This window comes from Arvicola amphibius, chromosome 13, assembly GCF_903992535.2.
Source record: "Arvicola amphibius chromosome 13, mArvAmp1.2, whole genome shotgun sequence".
Taxonomy (NCBI): Eukaryota; Metazoa; Chordata; class Mammalia; order Rodentia; family Cricetidae; genus Arvicola; species Arvicola amphibius.
In genome coordinates this window covers 18,419,660-18,439,410 of record NC_052059.1, presented here as the reverse complement: position 1 = coordinate 18,439,410, position 19,751 = coordinate 18,419,660, and the positions used below count along the sequence as shown (strand labels likewise).

The window sequence follows — 19,751 nt, the reverse complement described above, 5'->3', positions numbered from 1 at the left end:
GGTGGTCATGGATTTAATAAGAAAGGAGGCTGAGCAAGCCAAAAAGCAGTACCTCTCCAAGGCCTCTGCTTTAATGGCTGCCTCCAGGTTCCCACCTTGAGTTCCTATCCTGACTTCCTTCCGTGATGGACTATAACATGGATGTGTGAGCCAAATAAACCCTTTTCTCCCCAACTTTCTTTGGTCATGATGTCTCATCGTAGCAATAGCGACCCTGACTAAGATGGGGGTGGGGGGGGGGTAAAGGTATCTGTCACACAAAGCTGGCAACTCGAGTTTGATTCCTAGAAACCCATGGTGGAATGCAAAAATTTGACTCCTGAAAGTGGTTCTCTAACCTCCACACATGTGCCGAGATGTGCATGCATCCATACTAGCACACACACGCCACACACACACGCATACACGCTAGGCACACACATCCTCCAAATACACAGACTAAACAAATATGTTAATAAACTGCGTTTCGGAGGCCTTGGGAGAGAGTGTGTGAATACTTTTTTACATGAGTGAGGTATGAAGCACTAGTCTCCAGACAATGAAGTAGTGGCGCCAATAGTCCAGCATGGCCTGATGATCCTCACATACGCTTTATGTCCCTGTGAAGTCTTGACTGAACAACAGTGGTCTAACAGTAGAATCTTAGAGAAACGATGGAACAAGACTTTGGAAGCCGGGAAGTGCGGCTTCACTTAGCCTCTCTCATTGCTGGTTCTATCAGGTAGTCCTATGGAAACATCTATTTACCCTGATTTGCCAAGCACATGAGTCCGTCACCTTGGTTACAGCCACAAAACCAGGAAAGCCTTCGGATGACTGCAGACTGGGCTGACTTCTTAGAGTTCGATGAGAGGGGTCCTCCAAGTCAGAAGCACCTCGTGAAGGCTCTCCCACGTTCCAAACACCGCAAAGTCACCAGAAGTCGTGGTCTCTTACACCGCTGTTTTGGGATCATTTGTTCTGCAGCATCGTTTAACTAATAGAGTTCCTGTAAGCAAAGAATACACACTGGAGAACTTGTGTAGATCTTTCTGGCATTTTTATCCTAGTGTCTTAGTAAGCATCTTTTCCTGATGATTAATCAGGTGGAAGGGGGGGCTGAAGAGTATAAAAATATCAAGACTTTCTTTCTCTGTAGTGTTTGCCTTTCTTCGTCCCCATACAGACACTGAATGAGGACATCAATTAGGGTTTATCATCATTATTACTATTATTTTTGCTTTGAGAAGTTACCGTTGGCACTGAAGGTGTAGGGGGATTGTGTGTGTTTAAGGAAGGCTCTTTTTGACAGGAAGTTGTTTCTAACAATTGAGCTATGGAATATTTGTGTGAGGAATTGGAGGTCTGGGCGCCCCTGTTCTTGCAGGGAGAGTTGCCTAGCTGTTGTAATGGTTGCTGGTCTGTATGCGACTCACTGCAGGGATAAGGAAAAAGGGGCCAGAGAGCAGAACTAATCTTTGTAAAGCCAGCCCTGGCTCCCGGGCCAATTAGCTGAGGTTGATTTCCATTTTTGCTTTGTCTTTGTTATTGTTTTGTTTTGCACCCCTCCCCCTTTCTGGTAGTTTCAAAGGAAAATAATTTCATCCAGTAAGGGCTAAATACTTTCTTTTTATTATGCTGAGCTGGGTGTGGCTACTCGATGTTGGAACAGACATGAAAATTTTATAATTTTGTATATCCCTTGAGGCAATGCTCTGACTGGGTCCTTTGAAATTGCAGGAAATAAATTACCAGTAGGCTCCAGTCCAAGAGGCACGATGTAGTTTACAATGCTGACTGGAGTAGAACCCACTCCCAGTGCATAGGCCATGTTTGGATTTATATGGTATGCTCTTCTGCTCTAAAACCGAGTACCATTAAGCTTTTAAAACAGAATTCTGCCTTGGGGTTGATAAAAAGGCTATCCTCAGGACTAAGATTTAGTCACATCACTTGTATGTTTCCTTGAACTTTGTGCCTGATGGAGTATAGTCACTTTCGATTTGAAGTGGTTTCTCTCTAAATACTTGGATGGGTTTTGTGGAATGTGTGGTTTCTCTTATCAGCTTGTACATTTTGTTCACCAGGTGAGTGCCATTATGTTTCTGTAAAATATGCTGGTTGTTTTGTTAACTCTTAGTTCCGTAAGTTTATTCTGTTTGATTGTTGTTTCAGGAGTTTGTAATTTATTTGTTTATGTGTAGTTCCAGGCACCCTGCTCGGGGCCTTGTGTTTGCTAGGCAAGCATTCTTTTGCTGCCATATATTCTCAGCTGATGGTTCATGTGACTTTAAGCATTCAGAACTAAGTTAGGCACAGATAGGAAATGCTTAACAGTTTAGTTTTTTTCTTTTTATTTGATTTTTGCTTCCTGTCAGGTGTGGGATATTGGCTTCCTGAGTCATTTTTGTTGTCTGCTGAGGGGACATTATTAAAACTATTTGTGTTTTCAAATAATTGCACATCATATAGCATTTAGAAATTGTAAGCTTAACAGTGAAATTATCGTGTTTCTCCTGGAATTCTGCCAATAAGATGTGCGTGTGTATGTTTGTACATGTTCATGTATGCATGGATATATGTATATGTGAATGGATAAATAGAGAGATCAGAGGTCAATTTGGGGTGTCTTCTTCAGTTTTTCTTCACTCTATTACCCCCTAGAAATTTCTGTAATTGTTAAGATCAACTTATGTGAAATTATACAAACATTTCAGTTCCTAGCTGGTTAGTGCACAATGTCATTTGCTGAGAGCTTCCTGGACCAACCTCCCACTTCCACAGAGAGTTTTTGTTTTTTTTGTGTCCCCCCCCCCCTTCCTTGGCAGTCATTGTTGCTTTTCACTGGTCACACTTTCTCTTGCACTTTCCCGAAGTCCTCTTATGCTCTGAGAATAAGCTGCTGACTTGGCCGCCAATCATCTTTTTTTTTTGTCTGATATTCCCTCTCATCCCGACTTTGCTGCCTACGCATAGGAAGCACTGCCTTCTCCAAGTGGGAGATTGCCTTCTGCTCTGTGGACCTCAACTTGGGAGGGAGATGGGTGTGGCTCCAGGGAGGCCCACACCACAGAGGCAGAGTTGCCAGCCAACTTAAGTGGACAAGCGTGTGCTAGCATGCAAGCAAAACATTCCTCTCTACGCACAATCCTAGCAAAGCAAAGGAGTCCACATGGAGTCACCAGGGACTCAGCTACACAAAGTACTTTTCTTTTTCAAGAGCAGGAAGGGGTGATGCCAAAGCTAATCCTAGGAACCAATGTGTGTGGTTGCAATGCGGCTCCCTGAACATAGACTATATCGTGGTCTTGTAGCAGCTTAGCATAATGGTAAGCGTTGGCTTGTGTGAATGGAGGATTGGGCTTTTGAAATTAGATAGGAGGGCCGGCTTGGAGGAGGGGGATGGCTTTTCAGTGTTTTGGGAGGCAGTCCTTCAGACAGGTGCAGGGAATGAGGACTATGCCCCTCCCCAGTGGTATGATTCAGCCAATAAGCGCCAGGCTTCTCCTTGGTCCTATAGCATGGTCCCTGTGCCTGTCACGAGCTGGCTCAGCAACCAAACCCAGATTCCAGGTGTGGTATTCCACAGCCGTTCTGTAATTTGTAATCATAGAAACAGAATGTTCCTCCTCTTATTTCTTCCCTGCCAACAGTTTCTGGGTGGGTGAATGTCAGTAGCTGGAGTTATTTTTAAAGAGGTGAAGCTTGTCGTGCGAAGCTGGGAAGAGGGCGTTTGTTTGCAGAGCAGAGCTGACATCAAAGTGTAGATTACTGCTCACTGGCCAGGCGCTTGTCCTATAACAGGTAATGTTTAACGTGCCAGTCACAAAGATCACAGAAACAGTGTACGCTCGGGCAGAAGGTAGCACCACCTTTTATGCTCCGGAAGACTGAAAGGCTATACGTGTCCACGGACTTTTTTTTTTTCCTCGTTCAAATACACTTACGCGTTGTTCTTGCCACCGCCTCTTTTGCTGACTATAATTGGACTTTGAAGCTGGGAAGTTGTATCATAAAAATTGGTAACCTTTGTCTGAGAGCAAGCTCAGCTAAACAATCACTTTCTAATTCTTTTCACAGGATAATATAAACGTTTTTTTGAAAGCTTGTGAACAGATTGGATTGAAAGAAGCCCAGCTTTTCCATCCTGGGGATCTACAGGATTTATCAAACCGAGTCACTGTCAAGTAAGTTCCCTGGTGTGTTTTCCACGGATAATAAATATGCCATGTATAAATGTAATGAATAGGTATGTATTTTTTTAAACTGAAGGCTTGCCGCTTAAGTGAAAATAATTGCTGGGAGATTTTGTGACTATGGAGCATTCTCTCCTCTGTATGTCTCGTTCTAAAATAGACTCTTTAAAAAATGGCTTGGGGACTGAGAGTGAGAAGCCAACTGTAATTGATTCCGTGTCAGACTCTTGTTGTAAATCTCTATGCTGACCCGAGTGGCGGTTTATATTTTAATGTTTTCCAGCATGATAGTGTCTGGCTGCTAATGGTAAGGATATTTATTCATTATAATTATGAAGTGACTTTAGAGGCTATTACTGTAATTTAAGGTAAAAAAAATAGTCAGTTTAAAGCACTTTTTAGGTACTTGGAAATAGGACATGATCGTTAACAGAAAAATGACAAGAGACAAGCGGTGAAAGGCACTTGTCAACATTTGGAAGGTCCCTGCGTCTAGGACCTTACAGCTTCGATGATTGTAGTCACCTTTCAAACAGTGAACCTTCTCCCACTGTTACAATACTTTGGACAAGAAGGCAGACGGGGACGTGAACACACATCTGTGGCTATTCCGTTGGAGTTTATGTGGGCAGTGGTGTGAACGTGTGCGTGAATGGTTCCAGGACGATGGTTTTAAGTTGTGACAAGGTTGGTTTTTTTTCCTACAAGCCTAAGCTGCATCCAGGAAATCACTGGTACAGTTGCGGTGCCAGGTAAATGTGACAGGAAAGTTATATAATTTTGAAATAATGGCCCCCGCCTTATCTAGGCTCTTGAACCTAATTAACGTTTTTTTTCCGAGTGAGGAAATAAATGCTTCTTCTATCTGTAGAAATCTGAAAATGGAAAACCCTGTCTATGCTTCAGATAAAGATTATGTCCTTATCCAAGCACCGAAGCTTCAGTCATTATTAAAATCAATGAGGAAAATCTTAAACGGTGCCACCGTGTCACGAAGGAAAACAATCCCACAGATGTTTACGAGAGTTTGTGCTGTTTCCTGGTCGTCCAACCTAAAGCCTCAAACAACACGAGTGGCTTTAAAATCTAACAGTAAATATTTCAAAGGAACAACCTGTGCCACATCGACCCATCTCTCTCTCTCTCTGGTGTTTTCCCAAACTCCACAGCAGTGACATGTCCCTTGAAGGGAGTCTGTCCACGTTTCTGTTGACTTGAAAGAAAGCGCAAATCCCAAGTTTTATTGCTGAAAATATTTACTTCTGCCGTATGTAGGGTCCTTTTAACTTCTACTCAAAAATACGTTTGTTTAATTTCCATTCCTAAGACCTTTAGGCCTCCAAGCTGTTCTTCCCTTCAGGGGTCGTGTGAATTAGGGCTAACGCGCCTTTCCCTCTACAGCCGTATCACTTTGAACCTATGCAGCCTGTACTTGAGAGCTAGGCGAAACATGTTTGTCGGCCCCTAATTTCCAGGGTGTTGCATATAGGGCTTGCCTGGAGCCACTTTCAGGAGTGGCTGGGTCTAAAATGTTGACAAGAAATCCGTATCTGGGCTCAGCCTCCTGTGAAATTAAATTACCGACAAAGTGAAACTGGGATTGCGCGAGGCCGGCGCAACAACTTGTTTGAGTGGAAACCACAAGCCTGTCAGAGCAAGGTGTGCCTCGGTCAGGGTGAGAGAGCCAGATCCGCAGCTCTGGTTCTGCTTGAGAACGTTCCATGCTTGTGTCTTTGCTGGGTGTACTGCAGTGGGAGGCTTGGTCCCTCCCGGAAAAGATTGAAGATCACTGGCAACTGACTTCCCTTGCGCTTTGAGAAGGAACTTTTCATTAAAGGAAGCAGGTTTAAAGGAAGGCAAATAATTGCTCAGCAAAGAGAAGTGTGGCTGTGAACTCTTAGTTCAAGCTCTTACGTAATGTGCAGATTCTTGTAGCTCAACTCTTGCCCTGTCATTATTGTAGATGAAAGGACTTGGCATCGATTAGATCGGTGGTTCTCTTGTGGAGGTAGTTTCCCCATCCCCCCTGTGGACATTTGGCAATGTATGTGGAGACATTTTTGACTGTCGTAGTTGGTATGGGATGCCATCGGCATCTACTGAGTGGGTCGCGGTGACGCTAAGTGCCCCATAGCCCATAGAAGAGTTTCAACAAGGGAGGGTTTTCCTCTTCTAGCCAGTAACACTACTGGGGTTCAGAAATCCTGATGTAGACATGGAAGGCCCTATCTGCCAGCAAAATGGTCATGGGGAAGTGAAAGACTGAGTGGACAGACCTGTGACACTGTGATGTCACTTCATGTGTATTGTCTAATTACACCACTTCGGTGATGTGTGTTTGCTTCAGTGGCCAGGCTCCTGGTGACTTGTATGAGAGTGTGAAAGCATGTGGTACTCTGAGACCGTTTGGCTCGTCTGTAAACATTCAATTTAACAAAGCCGTAGTAAGCAATTTGATTATTTGAAGTGCGCCGCCATTGCTGAACCACTCAGGCTGCATCTGATTGCTTACAGACCTATGCTGGCCTTGCTTCTCATGCAAGGTAGCCATGGGATACCAAAAGAAAAGAGGAGCAGCTCACATACTCTGTGTTGTGGAACAGGAGGTGTTTTTGTTGGTGGGAGGAGAAGACATATTACGGGGTACACTGAGTGTGGGAGAACTGAGCGTTTGACAGTGAACAGTGAGAACAGGAACGGTTAAGGAGCTGCCGGCAGTGAGCGACTATAGGGACTCAGATCCTAGTACATTGTAGTGATCTGGAACTTAAAATTTAATTACAATCCATGTCCACCAACGAAACAGAACTACAGTACTCTGTTTTTGTAACTGCACACAGTCATATACGATCTAGTTTCCTGGGTTGTTTTGCTTTGCAGGGAGAAACTTTGTAGTTTGAAGTTTTTCAAGTACATTTGAATGATTCTGTTTATTTTGGTATTGGGTCTTATTCACAAATCAGTAGGCTCCACTTATATTTACTTTTTCTTCCCAGAGGGTTAGTAAATAAACTTAAAATCCTGTCTCTGTGAATGTCAGGTGGAGGGATAACCCAGTACGTGGCCAGGAGATTTAGCTAACATGACGTTAACATTTTAGTGAGCACCCACACTGAACTGGACACACGTAATCCATGGGAGATGAGCGGTGGGACACTCCCTGCCTAGTGACCACAGAGGCACGCCACAGTACACTTGGAACTCCCCGACAGCAAGTGTCAAGGTCCTTGTGATGGTATCTGGTCAGAAATAGAGGCACAGGGTGACTGATTATATTAGAAATCAGCTCATCAGAGAAGTCTTAGATGCTGTCTTATGGGACTTAGAGTTGGTGCCAGGACCGACTGATCACTAAAAGTTTTAACAGTATATGTTTAATAAGTTCTGATTTATAAACTAAAAAAATATTTAAAGCGTTGCTTAAAACAGCTTTTTCTTTGTGTGTGTGTGGGAGGGGGTAGAGTGTATGCCTGCGTGTGTGCAGGCGCACCCACCTGTGCATGCGCATGTGGAGTCTAGAGGTGTTGGTGTCTTCTATCGGTTTTCACTGGAGTTTTTGAGACAGCTCTCTTACTGTCCCGAAACTTGCTGCGTAGGCTAGTCTGGATGGCTGGTGAGGCCCCAGCATCTGCGCATCTCCACCCTGAGTGCGGCCGTTACAAGCTAAGAGCCAGGCGCAGGACCACATGCCTGTAAGCACATGCTCAGGATTCTAACTCAGGTCCTCACAGTTTGCCCAGAAAGTACTTCACCTACCGAGCCATCTCCGCAGCCTATTCCAAACATGTCTATCAAACATTTGAAACTGCAGATTTGAACAGACTGTAAACATGTTTGTTCCCCCCGCCCCCTCAGCACTCCAATCCAGATTTGAACACTCCTTCAGATGAATTCTGTGCATAAGATAATTACAGAATGGTAGTGCTTTTGAACAGAACATTTCTGTCACGAAGAGAAGTTATTTTCTACTACTGGCTTAGAGCTGCATTGTTTGGGTTAGTAACCTTTTAAGTAGAATATACAACTTTAAATGGTGCTGTGTTTCTGGATTTCTCATCTTATGTATTTTAAGGATACAGAAACTAAGTTTTTTTTCTTTTGCACCTGCTAGTTGCAAAGGAAGAGTGGTTAGAAGTAAAATTGGTGTTACTATTGCTCCATCGTGAAAATGATGGAAAGCTCAAATGACATTTCTCTGTGGCTTCAGAAGCCAGCATGATTTTTGTACCCACATTGTGAAGTCCTTCATGTTCCCAGATGGTGCTGTGCTTGGACGTCTGTCAAATGGAGCTCAAGTGGGTTTCTTGTGTGTATAAGTGTTGATTTGTAGTTTTATCATGTAGGCAAAAATAATTTATTTTGAGTACTTTCTTTATTAAGATTATTGTTATGCTTTTTTTAAGTGTTTGTGTGTGCGTGTATGTGTCTCTATGAGCATATACCAAGTGTATGGGTGCTCTCAGCAGTCAGTTGAGGGTGTTGGATACCCTAGAGCTGGGCTTACAGGTATCTGGATAGGACTTTCTTAACATTGAGTGCTGGGGACCAAACTCAAGTCCCCTGAGAGCAGTGAGTGCTCTTAACCATGGAGCCATTTGACCAGCCCCCATTAATGATTTTTTTTTAAAATTTAAGGCTGGTTTTAGATCTTTTATTGCAAGTTCATCTTTTAAATGAGTGTATCGCGATCTTCATCTTTATTTAAAGTAAGCTTAGTCCTCTCAACTTGGCTCTGTCACTTGAGCTTGGAGACTTTCACCTGCCACTATGTGTTACTATTTTAAACGTTCCCTCCCTATTGACTCCCAGAGGGCAGAAAGGAAGTCCATTGTGCTGCGTCCATCTGCTTCTCCTTGGACCATTCTTCCGGGACTGGAACTTCCAGGGGGAGGGGGGACATTAGCTGCTCTGCGAGCTCTGAGGCGCTCACAGAAGCCATCAGGTGAAGTTGGTGCATGCCTTTCACTGGCAAAGTTTTTGCCCCAGAAAATGCTCAGGGAATACGAGCCTAGTCAAGAGGTTAAGTCCAAGCAGAATGGAGCTTCTATTTATCTTGGTTTTTCAGTTTCTAGTTCTTAATCTGCTTCCCAGAATCAAAGGCTTCTGGGTGTCAGCTCGTCCTTAGCTTTCCCTACTTCAAATCTAAACATACCACAGGGCCTGATTCTGCTTTGGCCTGATGGCTGTGATTTCACACGCCAGGCTGGCCAGGGTCCTTATCTTCACAAGCAACCTCACCTATATTCACGCTTCAAAGTGTCTCACTCCGTGGCTGAGCTGAGTAGCAGCTGACATGAATCAGCCCATGGGGGTTTGACAGTTCATTGCTACCCCCATCAGATAGCATTTGTCTCATAAAAATGCCGAGAGACAGGCATTTTTCTGAAAGACATTCATCAGTCTTTCTAATCGTTGTCTGGTGGGCCACCTCTGCTCAATGAGTCCCTCCTCAAAATCACATGCCCGAGCACATCTGTAGTCTCCCAGCTGTTTGCTTAGCTATCCACTTCTTTTAGATTTACTTTTATGCGAACGAATGCTTTGCTTGCGTGTATGTCTGGTTCCCGTGGAGATCAGAAAGGAGTGCTGGATCTCCCGAAATTACAGACGGTTATGAACTTACCTTGCCAGTGCTGGCAACCAAACCCAGGTTATCTGCAAGTGCAACAGGTGCTGAGCCATCTCTCCAGTCCCTCCTAGTTTGTTTTTGACAGTGCGAGCTACCAGCATGAGGTCTTGTGTTTCTGAGTTGCTTGCTATATTCTGGCCTGTTTTAACCGGTCTTTGACATGAGGGCAAAAGTATGTGTGCTTGAATTAATCTCAGAGTGAAAAAGACAACTTCATCGAGGAAGAGGAAATTTTGTTTTAGAGGAGTAGTTTACTTGGTTATCATATTAAAAGATTGATACAGGATTTTCTGTCAGGTACCCGTAATCTGATGGGATTTGCTTGGCAATTTGACAGTCTTGTAAATTCATAGTTGGAATACAATGTGTCAAGATGAACCCACAGGAGGCTGGGTGTGTAAGTCAGTGGGTAGAGCACTCGTTCAGCATACACATAATTCTAGGTTTGAATCCCCATAAACTGGGTATAGTGCTGTATGTCTACAGTCTCAGGGAGGTGAAGACAGACATGCACTAGGTATGTCTGTGATTTCAGTACGGTGGAAGGCAGAGACAGAAGGTTGGAAATTCAAGATCATTTTCTTTTCTCATAGTGAGAACAAGGTTAGCCTGAGCAACCTGAGACCCTGCCCTCCTCATGCCCAGCAAGGAGGAAAAATGTTCTTTACGATAAGAATGTACAATCACTTGAGCTTTTAAATCAGGGAGCTCTTCTAACTGGAGGGGGCACAGATTTTCCATTTGGGTTTTTTAAGTTCTTATTCATCTACATGTAACTTCGGCCAACTCACAAAACTATTTAAAAACAAAGGAGCATATATTATTTCTTTTATCTTCTGGTACCTGGTGTAAACGCTGATTTGGAAATTGGATTTTAATTATAGTCATTTCCTGGGCACTTCAAAATCACACTCCGAACGTGGGGGAGGGCTCGTCTTTCCATTGTCCCGTCTTCCTGTCTTTGCTCTCCTCGCCCTCGAAGCTGATCTGGCAAAGCAGTCATTGAACTTGTGGTTTCAATTGCCTTAGACTTATCACCGCAGGATAATGATACGGTCTATTACAACACTTTCTGAAACCTGTGCAACATCAAAAAGGGCACATTTATCACTCGCTCACAAAGAGGAAACAAAGCCAGATGGGAACTTTGGACCATTGAGTCTTTCAAAGTGGTTGGTGGAAGTTTCAGTAAATTCTTCGACAGTTGTACAAATAATACATATTTACATCGCTAAACAATTACATTTTTACACCCGTGTATTTACATGAAATATTAGCCACAGTTCTATGTGTTTATATTATCATTATGTACCATTCTCTAGCTCGTGAAATCTAAGATACACATTTAAGAGTTTTGGGGTGAAAAATAAGGCGGTCATGTCTGGTGTGAACTTTTCCTGTAAAGCCTAAAGGCAAGGGCAAGAGTTTTGAAAAGCAGAAACTTCTGGTGAGGGAATGTCTCTGGACAGTCACTATTGTCAACAACTACAGTAGGTCTCCTCTCAAAGCTGGCAGCACACTGGCAAGCCTCCTCTCTGGGTCCACCTACCAGTCTGCTGCATTAAAGTTCAGGGTGTCCCCCGCCCCAGCCATGCTGACTCTGATAGAATTTTGGAGGCTGTGAGCATTTAAAAAAAAAAAAAAACTGATCATTCCCTAGCTGTTTGTTTTAACTGTTTCCACGAAACCCTACTCAACCTCTGAGTTTTGCTCACTTTTCTCTGGGATCCAGCAAAAGAAATTTGAGTGAGTGTTGTGACTTGCTGCGGATAAAGATTCTTTGATTTTGGTGTCTTCTAAATTGGACTGACTCCTGTCCTCTGTATTTTGGTGGCACATGACCTCAGCCAGCTCATGTTTCTTCTTTGGGATGGACTGTCTTCTCTGTGGGCTTCACATCATGGCAAATGGTAATTCTTGGCTTGCTCTGACTCATGCTCCCTGCGAAGCTCTTGGACCTGACCACTCACTATGGCACAGGTGGCTTTTGCTTGCCTGAAATCTAGAAGGTGCTATAACTTGGATGGTACCCAGGCTCCTGAGAGTATTGGGTGGGTCAAGGGAAATCAGCATGAAATCAGCATGCAAGTGTGTACTAAATCAGCATTTAGTAAGTGCTCAATAAATACTAATGTGCTATTGTGAGCATATGCATAATCCTGTTTTTGGGTCCTGCATGTGCCTTAGAGAAAGTTACTTCTGTCTACTTAAATTGCGTTTATCAGCGGCAGGGCTTTATTTTTCTGGATTTAGTGCATTTGGGACTCAACCCTTCTTTTTGCTGGGATTAGATGCTTGACTAGACGTGTTTTGTAAAATATTTTATTTTTAATTCTGCGTATAGGTGTAGGTATGTGCATGTTAGTGTAGGTGTCCGCAGAAGCCAGCAGGGTGGATCCTTCTGAAGCCCGTCCTTCAGGTGGCTGTGGGCGATCCTATGTGGGTGCTGAGAACCGGATTCCACAGCTTTACAAGAACAGCACATATTTTCTCCTGCCCCTTTAAATTAATGTTTAAACAAATAATTTATAGTCAATCAACTTGATAGAATTAATTTTGTTAAAATAAGAAAACTAGGCTAGGAAGACGGTTGTCTGCTTCCACCATGTTACATGTGATGCTTTTTAACAAACTTCTGAAAAATTCTTTTTTTTCCACTGTATTTCCTGAAAATGTCAAGATTTTAATTTGAATTGATTTACCTCAACAGCTTCCCCATTTTAAAAAAGAGCAAACCAGAAACCCTTCCCAAATTCTGACGATGCCATTTACCGCAGCTTCAAACCCAAGCCTCTGCATTACTTAGTGGCTTATTTTCAGCATTGCCCCCCCTTCCCTTCTAGTTCTGTGAATTGTCATTTCCATGACAGAGAGGTCGCAGATGAGGTCAGAAGCTGGTATGGGAAAGGATGTGGAGGACTTGGGTTCTCTTTCCTCAGGGAATGAGTTCATGATCCTGGCTGAGCGCAAGTGCGCATTGCAAGCCTTGTTGCCACCGACAACAGACTTAATTCTCCTCTGGGCCACGCCATCGAAGCATCAAAAGGGGGTTGATTATATTATCATCAGAAGTATGATGCCTACTTTAGGCATCAGTACTTTAAATGGTAATAGGGTGAGTAAGTGTGGCTCCTCTCTCCAGTTTTACTTGAATATGAAGAAAGTAAAAAAAGTAGGAAATGTAGTTTTCTATTGATGTGTTTTAAAATACATTTCAATCTGGTAGGGTTTTTTCTTCTTTTTTTAAAGTAGAACCTGACTAAGTATTTAATAGAACAGACATAGAAATTGTTTATTGGTTGTCATTTGCTTCTGGTAAGTTTAGGCTAATGAAACAGTAAAAGTTCAGGGGAAATTGCCTGGTGTAAATTCTAGCATTCTGAGCTCAAATGCTAGGTGACATTGGTGATCAAGGCTCCAGCCTTTGTTTCTCAGACACATACACTTTTTTCGTGCCTCTCCTAAATCGGGTGTAAGATTTACAAGTCGTCTCTCTATCTTCCAAAAAGCTTAGTGCTGTTGCCTCGGAAACCACTGAGCAAACAGGCACAGTAACCCAGGCAAACAGCCCCAGTCTCACTGGAGAGACTTGGAAGGAGAAACCTGTCATATAAATCTAAGTGGCGCACATAATATTCTTTAATGTGATCAGTATGATTTTTATAATATTATCATCCAAAAGGCAAATTTAAAACATACTTTGGACCAACACAACCCAGGTTAGCCTGTTTTTCTTAAGCTTTACAGGAAATCAAGAAGGATTTAGTGACCCCCAGAGAAGCACCTGCTTTGAATTAAGTGCTGTTTGCATTAACACAGCTTAAATCCCAAATTTACCAAGAGTTGGCTCAGAGGGCTCAGAACAGTTTGGGGGAGATTTTTCTAAACAAAATATCAAGTATCAGAATTTCTTCTGTTTCATTTCTTTGCAACAATATCGACAGCTGCCAGCCCCAAATGCTTCTGCTTTGTATTTTTGTTCTTCGGTTTACTGAGATATGGAAATTATCCTCCAAGGATTTGGTGTTTGGTGGATGTGGTTAAGCCATTTGGCTGGCTTGTTACTAGGCCTCTCTAATTTCATACTTGGAGGGACAATTGCTAAAAAAGTGTCTTTACATATAAAATGCCACCAAACAGCTCAAACCACAGATTTCTGGGTCTTCAAAGAGTGGAGCCCAAGATGATAATTGTAGGTAAATTTCCTTTTCCACAGGGGTGTGGTTTGTGTCTGGGACCAGAGAGTGTCTTAGTCACTCTTCTATGGCTCTGAGGAGAAACCATGACTATGGTAACTCTTACAAAAGAAAGTACTTAATTGGGACTTGCTTAAAAATTCAGAGGTTTCGTCCATTGTCAGCAAGGAGGGAAGCTTGGCAGACATGGTCTTGGAGAAGAAGCTGAGAGTTCTATATCCATATCCATAAGCGGCAGAAAGAGAGCTACTGGGCTTGGATTGGGTTTTTGAAAACCTGAAAGCCCACCTGCAGTGATTTATTTCCTCCAGCAAGGCCACACCTCCTTCCCAATAGTGCCATTCCCTGGTGGCTGGCCAAGCATTCAAATGGGGGTTTCTGGGTGCCATTCTCACTCAAACCACCAGAGACAGTTTGAGCGACATGATCGTTACCTGTAGGTAGCCAGAACATGTGCTATCCCAGATGTCTGAGAAAGTTCAACGTCCCCTCCTTGTTTTTGTGTGACTAATAAAGAAACGGTGGGGACGGTGTCTACTTTATTAAAGACTCTAACACCATTGGCTTAAGCTGTAGGCCATCAGGTTTGGATATAACTATTTTCAGGGTAGATAAAAGTAGTAGCTTTGATGGACTGCTGGGCCAGGGTGGATTTGTGGTGAGGCATAGGTAGGGGTGCTGGCTGAGGCTTCCTTGCCTATGGACCTTTTCAACAACGTCTAATGAATATTTAACATTCATTAACTCCAAACCTATGGATAGATAAGGAAAACAAGACCCACCTGTCTTCTACCTTGAGCAAAGAAGAGGAAAAAATTAATTTTTGGTTGTGGGTTTTGAGCATTGTAGTGATTCATAGCTGTTGACGCTAAGGCAAATGCTGGATTGGAGAGAGGTATAGCAGTGAGATTAGAAAATCTGTGAGCAGCCCCGAGCACCTCGGAAATATCCCTGTCACTTACTCAGGTTTAGACGTACTGGCTAAGGGTTATCAGACTCTGTCAGGTGTCTTACTGAACTTACTTCTAAATTAGAAACAGCACAGCCAGGCATTTTCACTTTGCTCCAGATGCCTGAGGTGAAGTGAAGCAGAGAGAAGAAAAACTTCCTTGGCTGGGTGACCTTGGGCACATAATCAGAGTTTAGATTTTCAGTCAAGGGATGTCTCCTTTTGCCTTGTTGCCTAAACAGACTTAAATAGCATTGGACCTCTATTTCTTGTGCTGTGTGCCTGACATTGTCAAAGGTCTATTTTTAACCATGCCAGCTTTACCCTGAAGGGAATTTGTATATACTGTTGACACTACCGTGTTTGATGACTGGCAAACTCCCGCGTGTTCTGATCTTCAGATTCTCTTCCTGCTTTGTTTTTAACTTTCTTCGAGGTGGTGGATTAAAATGCCATCAAATCAGAGATCATAGATCTGTAGGATTTTCTCATTGTAGGAATGCTAAACATGTGTTTTAGACTAGATGAACCATAGTCAAGAAATAATTATTTGAATTTTATTATAGTTATACATAAATACCTTTATAAACTTGTAGATTTTGAGCAGATATTTAATAGGCATTCAATAATATTTGTCATGATAATGGAGCAGACCTGTTAAAAGATAAGGGTTATAAAACTTTGCTAATCTAAATTGCTAGGGATCACACTGCTACACTTTGACCTTTATAGACTGTCATGGAACTTGTCTAAAAATAAATACTAATACATACGTTTTATTTAGATAGTTCTGATGTTGGATTCCTTTTAGTATGCTGTGAATATGATTGGTTAATTAATAAAGAAAATTGGTTTGGCCTGATAGGGCAAAAGAATAGAGGTAGGCAGGGAAAACTAAACTGAATGCTGGGAGAAAGAAGGGTGGAGTCATAGAGAAGCCATGTAGCTTCAGAGCAGGACAGAACTCTACCCGGTAATACACAGCCACGTGGCTATAAACAGATTACTAGAAATGGGTTAAATTCAGATGTAAGAGTTAGCCAAAAAGAAGCTGGAGCTAATGGGCCAAGCAGTGATTTAGTTTAATACAGTATCTGTGTAGTTATTTTGGGGCTAAGTGGCCAGGAACCAACAAGCAGTTCTCCTCCTTGTTTACCAGTTCCTCACATTTTATTTTGTTTAGTCTTTGAAACATTACAAGTTGCAATTGCTTTCATCCTTAACTTCAAGTGGTCTTTCAGTAAGGAAATATAACACAAGCTATTATTTTTGTCATTACTTGTATCTATAAAAAATTTATACAAAGCTTTTAGTGATTACCAAATTGGAACTATTCTAAAATTCAAATTCTAAGGAAAAGATAAAACCCCAATTGTAAAGAAAAGCTAAGTTATATTTTCTATTTTACTGGCTTAAAGAAGCAAAAAATTACTACAGTATGCTGTCCCTAAGCCCTGCTATTCCTGGAGCCACTGCAGTTTGGAACAGGTGCACAGAAGAGAGCATCAAGTTTAACAATAAATAGCACCATGTAATTCCAGTAAGAGGAAACTCTTCCTTGGTTGCTGGGGTGGCCAGGGGGGAGTGGGTGGGGTCAGACAGTGACTCAAAAGAGCAAAGTCCAGGGACTGAGTCAGGCTCTGAACTCCTTCCTTACAGGGAGCTAGCTCCTCTTTACCACCAAGCCCTTACAAACTATTTCTAAGTTCTGTGTGAATGACACTCAGTAGCAGGAAGAAATCTTTATGGGACTTTTCCTTTGTCAATGTTTTAGATGACCAAAGTCACAGAGAGAAGAGTAGCCCAAGGTGAGAACATAGCAGAAAAATAAAAATATTTCTTTAGATAGCTATTGGATAGGTGAGATTTGATAATGAAATTGTCTTGGGCTTTTTGGTTACTATTAATACATATACAAAGGAAGGAAAAAGTATGGCTGGTAGGTGTGGAGATTTGAAATAGTGACATTTTGCTTTGTTGTTTGGAATCTCAAGTCTGCTGGTTCCTTGAGTTGGCAGGTACAAAATTGTACTGAGGGGGGCAATGTAAGGCGCTAAAGGTCGCATGCTTAGTAAACGGTGCAGCTGGAAGCCTTCACGATGACTCCAAACAGGTACACCATGCAGTGTCAAATTCTGGTTCTATGAGTGTTCAGGTGAGAGAGAGGATAATCAAATGAAGGAATTTTCTAGTCTGTTAACGTGTATCTATCAGGCAGGAGCTCCCCGGATTTGCTTGGGTAGAATGGATGTTCTGGAGATAAAAGGAGGCATTTGAATGTTTTGGTTGCTACACATAAGAAATGATGGCTCTGACTTTACCTAGAAGTGAGCGTTTTGAGCCACCCCTTCTCAGACTTGAATGTACTGTTACATGGGAGTTTGTTGTGGTGCGGGCCTTGGCAGGGAAGGGTGGGGGCTGAAGGTCCGCATTGTTAGCAGAGCTTGGCAAACCACACTCTCAGTAGGAAGGGTGTGTCACACACTACTGTGAGGTTTAAGAAAGGTGTTGGGGAGAAATACTCTTTCGCTCCTTTTGTTAGACAGTGACTTCCTCATAGTAACCCTTTTCTCATGCCTGTTCCTTCCTGCTGGTTCAAATGGTGACATTAACTTCAAACCCAAGCTGCAGCTCCATGCAGTTTTCTTCTCTAGGAGGCTCTTTGTCGTCATCACATGTCTGAAATCGCCAGCCTTGTTGTGCTATGATTTACTTAAAATCAAGTTCATCCTGTCTGTGAATACAATCTTAATTTTGATAATCGAATATTATAGTTACAATGATCCAGATGGAAGAACCTAAGAAGGTACCACATGCCTCCCTGTGGTCAGGTCCCTCCCTGAATGTACGATTACAGGCTTCGGTCTGTAGTGGGTGACTTCAGTAACTCAGTCCCATCAGTCCATAGGCCATGAATAACTACCACACACTTAAAAATGTTTTTTGTTTATTCTTTGTGTCTTTCACATCATGCATCTCGATCCCATTCATTTCCCTGCCCCTTCATATCTGCTCTCTGTCCCTTGCAACCCCTCCCCCTTATAGAATCAAATGTAAGAGAAAGGAAAAAAAAAGGGGGAAAAGGAAAAATCTCGCCATGAAAATTGTGTGCTACAATGAGTCATGCAGTAGTAAACCCTTTTCTCCACATAACTTTACTTGCAAGTGTTCATTGGTCTGGTTCAAGGCCTCGGGTTTCTGCTACACTATATCTATGCTGGGCTCTCAGGGGCTTCCTCTTGGATATCCTGTTGTTGCTCTGTGCCATGGAGATCCTGTAGCTTTGGATCTGCAGGGCTGGTCCCTTTATGTGCTCCAGCAGATCACAAGAGGGTGTGGATATCGACGTGGGTTATGACCCTGGTTCTGGGCCTGGGTTAGTTGCAGGGTTGGTCAGCTTGCCAGGTGGTCTCTGTTGTCACCACCAGGGTGAGCTTCCCAGCATCGCCTCCTGCTAGTTCATACCTTGCAGCCACGAGCAAGGGACAGGCCCAGTTCTCCTGCTTTTATGCCCTCTTGGTTGGTTCTCCGGCACCTGGACTCTCAGTCCACCTGACCTTCAGTGCCCAGGTGAGGTGCAGAGTCCATTCTACCAGGTGCTGCAGCAGGTGGGAGGCAGGGACAGTTCTTCAGCCCTCAGGGACATCTCTCCCACCAGCCACAAGTAGCACCGGGCTGGGAGGGGGGAAGGCATCTCTCCCCTGCTCACACCACCATATGGCTATTGTAGAACAATCTTTTGTACATTATGAAGATTGTTCTACAATAGCCTTCACTACTGCACAGCAGACGGGGGTGTGTAGCCAGGCACCCTACTCACACATCCTGAGGGCCAGCTCAGCTGTGCCTCTGCCAATAGTGTCAGCTCTACTGTGCTGCCCTGGTGAGGTGTAGGGCCCACTTTCTTGAGTGCTGTAACTGGTAAGGGGGTACCTTCCACTTTATTTAAAGATAGGATCTCACTATATATCCCTGGTTGGCCCGGAATTCATTACGTAGACCAGTCTGACACTGAACTCACAGAGATCTGCCTGTCTTGGCCTCCTAAGTCCTAGGATTAAAAGAGCATGCCGCTATGTGTAGAAACAGTGTACTTATTTTTGCCTTTTTATTTTTTTGGTGTACCGTTGAAATGTGAGGAAGTTTGCCTCCCCCCTGCTGTTCAAAGCATAGATAAGAATTCACTCCTCAGTGTGTTTTTTGGAAATGTTCTGATATCCTATCTTAGGAATTATTTTTCTCTGGAGTAATCGGCGGCAGGAATATTAGCCTTTCAAGGACAATGCCACACCTGTAAGAGAGTGACCTTTCTTCTGAATCTAGTAAGATACCAAACTCAGTGAAGAGAGTACAACACCACTGAGTGTTGTAGCCTTGGGCAGTGCACATTATAACTGCAGCTGTGTGTGGCATCCAACTTTTCCTTATGTTACAGGAAAATCTACAGAGCAAATGGGGGTGGGGCAGACAGCTATTTTTGGGATTAGGCTTTATCTGGCCTCACTCACAAAACCATCTAGAAGAGAAAGCCATATACTAGTTAGTAGTCTTAGCTCAGCCACTGTCATCTGTGGACTCTGGAAACTTCTTTCCATCTGTGATGGCTATTCTTGGTTGTCAACTTGACTACATCTGGAATTCACTGTAACCCAAAATGGAGGACACAGCTGTTGAGAGATCTTTTCTTAATTTGAAGTAGGAAGATCTACTTTTAATCCAGATCTTTGAGGCTGGAATACACACCTTTAGTCCAGAACCTTTCAAGCTGGGAAAACCCACCTCTAACCTGGGCTATGCCTTCT

The 19,751-nt window shown here is 43.0% G+C and overlaps 1 protein-coding gene across 3 annotated transcripts in view; it reads left to right on the top strand.

Annotated features, from left to right (window-relative positions):
• The first annotated feature begins 3,822 nt into the window (after nt 1-3,822).
• Nucleotides 3,823-19,751, top strand: part of Lmo7 (LIM domain 7) — a 99,349-nt gene continuing 83,420 nt past the window's right edge. For all 3 annotated transcript variants that reach the window (XM_038310720.1, XM_038310718.1, XM_038310719.1), the window contains exons 1-2: nt 3,823-3,841; nt 4,060-4,166. The gene's annotated coding sequence lies outside the window, so the exon portion shown is untranslated. The remainder of the gene's footprint in view (nt 3,842-4,059; nt 4,167-19,751) is intronic.